The following is a 7,865-nucleotide window of genomic DNA, read 5'->3' as shown; positions in this document are numbered from 1 at the left end:
TTGAATTGGTAAAAATATTTAATCCTCTAGATTGAAAAATATTAACTTGCTAAATCATAAAGGGAATCTAATTTTGAGACTGTCATTAATTTCTTGAATTTGAATTGCACTTTCACTATTGTTTCACACAGTTAATAGGATAATTATAAAAATTCTGCACAATAAGGAGAAGAGCTATATATCAATATGCAATGAAGTCACAGAAGGTGAAGTTCACCTACCTAGTGAATGGGAATTGGGAGTATTCAAACCCATTTCTGATACCTATTTTTAAATATTGTCTGTTACACTGTGGAGCCTCTATAATGATTTATTTTTTTACCCAGGTAACTGAGTACTTCAGTCTTAGATATTTTCTTCCCTCCTGTTTCTTCACCAATTATCTACAACCCTATACCTATTGCCAGCCAGAAAAATCTGTCATTTGTGGAAGGTATGCCTTTCCCTGAATATCTATACTCAATTCATTCCTTTTGGGATTGTTCCTTCCCTCTTTTCTTTCCCAGATTCTTTTAACTATATTAACGCATCTAAAGAACACATGCCACAGTAGTATGATTCCTAGAGTCTCCCTGCTCCCAAATTTCACCTTCAATATTCATTACAGAAAAACTTTACTTACAGTCTTATCTCAGAGTCCCTGGGCAACTGTATGACCCTGGGGCACAGATGTCAGTGATGGTTGTGATATGGGATAAAAAGAGTCAGACAAAATGATATAAAGACTGAACAGCTAGTCAATAAACCTAAAGGGTGTTTCTTTCATCCCCATTACCTGATTTATGAATCTTGGGGCTTCAGAAGAGAGATTTAAGTTTCTCTCAGTTTAGCTGCAGACTTCTTTCAGAAGAATGATGTATATTTTCCTCAAGATTTCAGAAAAGTTTTTATTTCCTTTTGACAGTGGTATTATTTAGATTTAATTTCACAATCTAATTAAACTCTTATAAATCTGCTAAGGAATAGTTAAAACTATACATTTTTCAAATAGGCTGACATTTATAACACAAATGTTAATCCTTTCTTAACAAAAGGCTAATTTCTCTTTGCTTGAAATGTTACTTCCCTAAAGGTGAAGGTTAAAGTAATGTACTTCATACACTCAGTCGTTATTCATATAACAAGGATTTATTGTTCTAATGACTTGTATGATGGCTTCAATACACTACTCACATACGAGAATCTCTAAGAACCACTGAGAGGGGAATACGATGGTGTAAATCAGCTTAAAAATCAATTTGATTAAGGTTTTTGGCTCTAAAAGTAAACCACTTGCTGTTCAAGGTAACCTAGAAATTCATGTTTGAAAATTTGTACAGTTTTCTGTCTTTGGGATTCCAATATTTTTCTGTTTAGTGATTGTTTTGTTAGAATTTGTGGAGGACCAGATCCTACAGCTTAGAATTTTATTGATTCCCCACTTTAAGAGAGACTTAAAAATAGACTCTGGTTTTATTTTGTGGAAAAAGAAGTTACCTCACAAATGCTGTAAACATCATCATCCTGCAGGACCTGCCTTGGTGTGTGTACAATGCCATTGAGAATCATGTCTCCTGCATTGACAGGGCCTCTGTATCCAAGGCTAAGGACAGTCTTTACTGGTAGCAAATTAGAGACCTTTGAAATTCAGAGAACAAGGGAGAAACTCTTGTTTGGTTTATATTTAATGTGACAATATTCAACAGGGTATTTCAAAATCAAGAACATGGAGTCATGGAGAGAGATTACAACCCATGGATCTCAATTGTCTTGCACAAAAGAAAGTAATATTTAGACAGGTGAAACTAATTGATGAAAGTTAATCTAAACGTAGCAGAGTAGTGTGGAAGAGTAGGATGGGAAGGGTTGGGGAGAAGGAGGATGATGGAAAATGGGTACCAAACCCAGGGAACAGTAATAAGTTCTAGTGTTCCACAGCACAGTGTCAGGTGTATTTGTGGCAATAACCTATTACATAGTTTAGGAAAAGAGGAACTTAAAGGCTCCAAACACAGAGCGATGATAATAAGATGGAATTGTTAATTACCCTGATTTGATGAGCACATATTGTATATGTTTACTGAAATAAATTTCACCTCTCTAAATATTACTTTATTTTGTACAAGAGGATTAGGATCTGTGTCCTTTATTATCTCTCCATGATTCTGTTTTTTTTTTTTTTCTTTGTAATATGAGCATGGTAATGTTTGAGAAACACCATAGTCTTTGAAATAACAGCTTGCCAAGTTCCTCCTAGTTTTCCATACCACCTGTAGCCTCTTCCATCCTCTGGTCTCCCCACTGCATATTAGGTGATTTCAGTAAAATCTAAAGTCACTCTGACCTCATGCTGTATTTCATAGATGTGTACAATTACTACATGAAAATAAAAGTTTTAAAATATTTAAAGACATGGAATGCTAACTCCCTTAATTTGCTCGTTATACATTGCACACCTATATCAATTGTTACACTATACCCCATAAGTATGCATGATCCGAAAAATAATTAATTAAAAATCTCATTTTGACTGAATAAAAATGTAATCCAGTCTTTTTCACAGACCAAATACCTACTTTTAACAAAAGCAGAAAATGTGGTGAGCGCTGGGTCCCCAGAGGGCGCTAGAACACGTCCCCAAGCGTTCCTCGGCCCCGGCAGTGGCCTCTCGGGTTCTGGGGGTGGGCGGGGCTGGAGCTTCAAGCCTGCGGCAGTGATGGGGTGGTCCGGAGCATGGGAGGGGTGGGCCAGGGTCAGGACCAAGCAGGGGAGAGCCTCAGGTGGTTTGGGAGGAAAGGAATGGCCCCCCGCAGTGTTTACCAGACTAAAGCGGGGTGGGGTACAGGTTTATGGCCAGGCAGTGTTCCCACTGTTCCCTGCCCAGTCAGTGCCCTGGTCTAGTTCGATTGATGAAGTGTCCACCCTATTTCTCTGGTGTTCACAGCCCTTTGTTAGAGGGCAGCTGTTGACCTGTCCTGTCCCTGAGACTGCAGTGGTGAAAGCCGCTGAAGAAGCCCAAACTGAATGCTGTGGCTTTTGAGGGGGGCGCCAGGAGGGTACCGGCTCTCTTTGGACTTCTGGCAGAGAGAGCTGGCTGTCACCATGGCAATGCGGGAGCTGGTGGAGGCCGAATGCAGGGGTACCAACCCGCTCATGAAGCTGGCCGGCCACTTCACCCAGAACAAGGCCCTTCAGCAGGAGGGATTGAGGCCCTGCCCCTGGCCTCCTGGAACTGCAGACTCTAAGACAGTCTCCAAGCCTTTGGGAGTAGCCTCTGAAGATGAGTTGGTGGCCGAATTCCTGCAGGACCAGAATGCACCACTTGTTTCCTGTGCCCGGCAAACCTTCAATATTGATGACCTCCTGGCAGAGATGCAGGAGAACAAACTTCCACCAGGCTCTGCAGAGAGCCCCTGGTGTGGCAGACTTGGCCTTTTCTGAGAACTGGGCTCAGAAATTTCTTGCAGCAGGAGATGCTGTAGATGTAATTCAGGATTATAATGAGACTGACTGGTCCCAAGAATTCATCACTGATTACAGACCCCTTGACTGTGTCCCCTGCCTACTGGGCTGAGGAATATCTGGAGTAGTCTGAGGAGAAGCTGTGGTTGAAAGAACCTGAGGGAACAGCCACCACTGATCATTAGTATGATGACTATCATCTTGAGGAGGACCTTCAGCACATGCAGCACATGGACAGTAACTTTGTGGCCAAGGTGGATGACCCCAAATTGGCTGATTCTGAGTTCCTGAAATTCGTGCAGCAGATTGGTGAGGAGCAGGTGTCCCTGGACTGCTGCAGGGTAGGGCCAAGCTCAGGCAGAAGAGTGGGCAGCAGAGTTTATTCAGTAGCAGGGTACATCAGATGCTTGGGTTGACCAGTTCACAAGACCAGTAAACACACTTGACTTGGAGTTTAAACATGCCAAGTCAGGCATAGAATTGCAGGCAGAGTTGGAGGAGATGGCAAAACAGGATGCTGAGGCTCACCCCTGACTTTCTATGGTGATCTCACATCTGCTTTGTAGGATAAGGGGTACCAGTTTGAGGAAGAGAATCCCCTACGTGATCACCCTCAGCCTTTTGAAGAAGGGCTACAGAGGCTTCAGGAGGGGGACCTGCCAAATGCTGTGCTGCTTTTTGAGGCTGCCGTACAGCAGGATCCTAAGCATATGGAAGCTTGGCAGTATCTGGGTACTACTCAGGCAGAGAATGAGCAAGAACTTTTAGCCATTAGTTCATTGTGTAGTGTCATTGTAGATGCCATGTTTGCTCATCTCTGCCCAAACAGGTGTCTGGAGGTACAGCCAGATAACCGGACAGCACTGATGGCGCTGGCTGTGAGCTTCACTAATGAGTCCCTACAGCAACAGGCCTGTGAAACACTGCGAGACTGTCTATACCCATCTTGTGGTACCTGGTGAAGAAGGGACTGGTGGGGGAGGACCCCCAGCAAGCATGTCTTGGGATCTCTGTTGTCTGACTCCCTGTTTCTTGATGTGAAATAGCTCTTCCTGGCATCTGGACCCTACTGCCTTCATCCCTGATGTGCATTGTGGCTTAGGAGTCCTCTTCAACCTGAGTGGGGAGTATGATAGGGCTGTGGACTGTTTCACAGCTGCCCTCAGTGTCCATCCCAATGACTACTTGTTGTGGAGTAAGCTGGGGGCCATCCTGGCCAACAGAAACCAGAGTGAAAAAGCAGTGGTTGCGTATCGCAGGGCCCGCGATCTGCAACCTGGCTACATCCAGTCTCGTTACAACCTGGGCATCAGCTGCATTAACCTTGGGGCTCACCAGTGAGTCCACCTGTTGCATCATGAGCAGGTGCACTGTCCTCCCTGTCTTCCCTAGCTCCTTGTTCTCTAATCCTGTCACTTGACTAAGTAACCACAGCTATCTTCCCTTCTGTCAGCTCATCTGCTTCCTTCCACTGTTGTTCTGTTCACCAGATGTTGTTCCTCCTTTTCCCTACAGGTAGGCTGTGGAGCACTTTCTGGAGGCCCTGAACATGCAGAGGAAGAGCCAGGGCCTCAGGGTGAGGGTGGTGCCATGTCAGAAAACATCATGGGGAGAAAAAGGTTTGGGTTCTAGTTTGGTGGGGAGGTGGCTATAAGAGTGTAGGAGCATCTGGTTGTGTGTCATCCTGGCAACCTCACTCATGCAGTTCCAGGTGAACCTGAGAAGACAGGGAGTAATCATTAGTAGAAATCCTATCACAAATAGGGGAGTAAGGATAGGGTTCAGCCAGATGACAAGAGTGGAGTTCAACCATTCTGGTCAGGGGTCAGTTGATTGTTGTTCTTTCAGCCTTTCTCTCAGATGCCTGAGAGTTTCGACATTCTTCTCAACCAGTCCAGTTTCATGACATAGTAGCAGCATTCTTCTCTTAAGAACAGACGTCTTCCCCCTGTGTCCGCTGTCAGAAGATCTAGCGCTTGGTGGTTCTGTAAGGAAACTCGAGCGATAGATGTTATTTGTCTTTGTAAGGATGCCAGGGAGGCAGCAGATGCCTCCACGACCTCTTGGAGTTGCTATTGTAGCTTTTGGGTGGCAGTGACTGCATAACCAAGTCCTCCTGTTGGTATAACCTGTGTTTAGTAGAGATCTCTATATTTGTGACTTAGGGCTAGATAATCATACTAGGTAGCATAGATTAAGCCTACCTGTGTAACTTAGGAGGATCTGTAGGCCTGAAACTGACTTAAAACTCCTAACTCTGGCAGTTTCTCTTGATAGTTATCAGTCTGTATTTAGTCTAGGGGATTAACACAAGTGTACATCCTAAGTTACATCTAACTATTGTTTTTTAAAATGCCCAAGAATGCATATATTTTGGGTTTAACTGTTTTGCTAGGTGTTTAAGACCAAACTGGTGAAATTGACCTTTTCCTGTCTGTTAAAGAGTCAACTGAGTTCTCACAGGGGTCTCTTGTGGGGAACTTGAGAGCAGCTTCTTAGCTCCATTAGTACCATTCCTTATGCATGGTTTCCTTGATAAGGTGGCTTCCCTTGGCAGCATCAGGGATGTCTCCCTTTTCCAATGACCCTTCTCTGCAGCAGGTGCAATGATTGGCTTTTCATCCTCCAGTGGTCTCATTAATCTCCCTGATTGGGAGGTTGTGTGGCACAGAGTTGCAAAGCTCCTTAGAGAAGTTCTCTTGTTCCCTGGATTCGGGCTGACTCTGAGGGCAGGAATCAAATACTGGTTTTTCTTGGCCCCCTTTGTTTTAATCTCAATCTCTAAATTTGATCTTAAACCTCCAGCAAGTTTATGTCACCAGTCTTAAAGCAAGAATATTGGGCTTTAACTTTACTGTTTATAATTTTACAGTTATTCACTCCCTTTTATCTAATTGTGGTGTGTATAATCTGTCCTATCAGTGATGGCTTGCTATTTCAAGTTAATTTATGTTATTTGCTCTTGAAGCAGTACTTTTGCAAAAAAAATTAATCAGGAAACAGTTATAGAGTTTACAAGTAAAATACAAACTGGAATCACTAACAGTAAAACATTCAGTTTGTGTAATAGCTATCTTGAATTTTGGCTGAGTTATTCATTATATCCCCTGTTTGAGATCACAGTAATCTTTACAACAAACATCAAACTTTTGAACACAACTTTATTGAGCTAAAGTCTGGCTTATTTTGGATCCATCCTAACATGCAGCAGGGTGGGAGGCAGAGCCTTATCTCAGGTAAGGCAGGGCTGTTCACAAATCTTAGGTAAAGTGTTCTAGTTCTGAAGTTGATCTTTGCCTCTTTCTTAAATATCATTTTAAGAAGTTTCTAAAGAATAAAACTTTACAGACACAATGTCAAGAGTAAATTTGTTTTTTTAAAGGAATCCTTGACATTTTAATATATAGATTAAACTTTGGTTTATATCAGTACATTAGTATTTAACCTTAGGAAAAACCTTAAATAGCTTTAACTGATTGTCTCATGTACATATAATCAACTTAGTTACATGCAAGCTTGTTGAAATTTGCCCTTTACTTACAGACTTTCTTAGCATTTACTTAGACCCTCATGTATTTTATCACACAAAGACTTTCTTATACAGAAGCATTTTCTTTTCCCTTCTACTGAATACACACAGACTTTCTTAGCACTTACTTAAAACCTCATGTATTTTATCACACAAAGACTTTCTCACCCAGAAACATTTTCTTTTCCCTTCTACTGAAAATATTTCCATACTTAGAACCCTCTGTTTTTATTTCCTATCTGGTGACCCCTTTGTGGTGAGAAATCCACGCTCCTTCCCAATAGCCAAATGTGAGTGAGCAATCAAGAAGTTATATTTGGAATCTGTGTAGATGTTAACCTGTTTACCTTTGGATAGAATTCGGGCCCTAATCAGAGCAAAGAATTTGGCTTTTTGGGGAGTTGTCCCTTCTGGAAGGCATTTGTCTTCCATAACTGAGGTGGTGGTGACTACTGCGTAAGCAACTCTACAGCATCCATTGGGACACAGCACAGAACTGCCATCTACAAAAATGGTTAGGTCAGGTGAGGGGAGTGGGCAATTGAAGAGGTCTTCATGAGGTGAATGTAGGGCCTCCAGCACCTGTGGGAGTGGAAGGGATTTATGGCATAAGAGGTACTATAGTCGATGGTGCAGAACACAGTTATTGGTTGGAGTAGGGTGAGTTTTAGAGCTTCCTTAGTTAATTCAGCTGCTGCTGCTAGTGCCTGGAGACATGATAGCCACCCATGAATGGTAGAATCAAGCTGCTTGGAGAGATATGCCACCAGTCTGTAGGAAGGTCCACTTCATTGCACAAGGAGGCCAGTGGCAACACCCTGTCTCTCATCTGTAAAGAGGTGGAAAGGATGGTTAGAGTTAGGGAGAGAGAGTGGGGGAGGACATGAGAGAATCT

The 7,865-nt window shown here is 42.7% G+C and overlaps 1 pseudogene; it reads left to right on the top strand.

The window, feature by feature from the left end:
- Positions 1-3,081: 3,081 nt before the first annotated feature.
- Positions 3,082-7,430, top strand: LOC124982760 (peroxisomal targeting signal 1 receptor-like; annotated as a pseudogene).
- The last annotated feature ends 435 nt before the right edge of the window (positions 7,431-7,865 follow it).

The sequence above is a fragment of the Sciurus carolinensis genome, chromosome 4 (genome assembly GCF_902686445.1).
Source record: "Sciurus carolinensis chromosome 4, mSciCar1.2, whole genome shotgun sequence".
In the NCBI taxonomy this organism is placed as follows: domain Eukaryota; kingdom Metazoa; phylum Chordata; class Mammalia; order Rodentia; family Sciuridae; genus Sciurus; species Sciurus carolinensis.
Note: the sequence above shows the minus strand (reverse complement) of the source record. Positions and strands in the feature narration are given on the sequence as shown.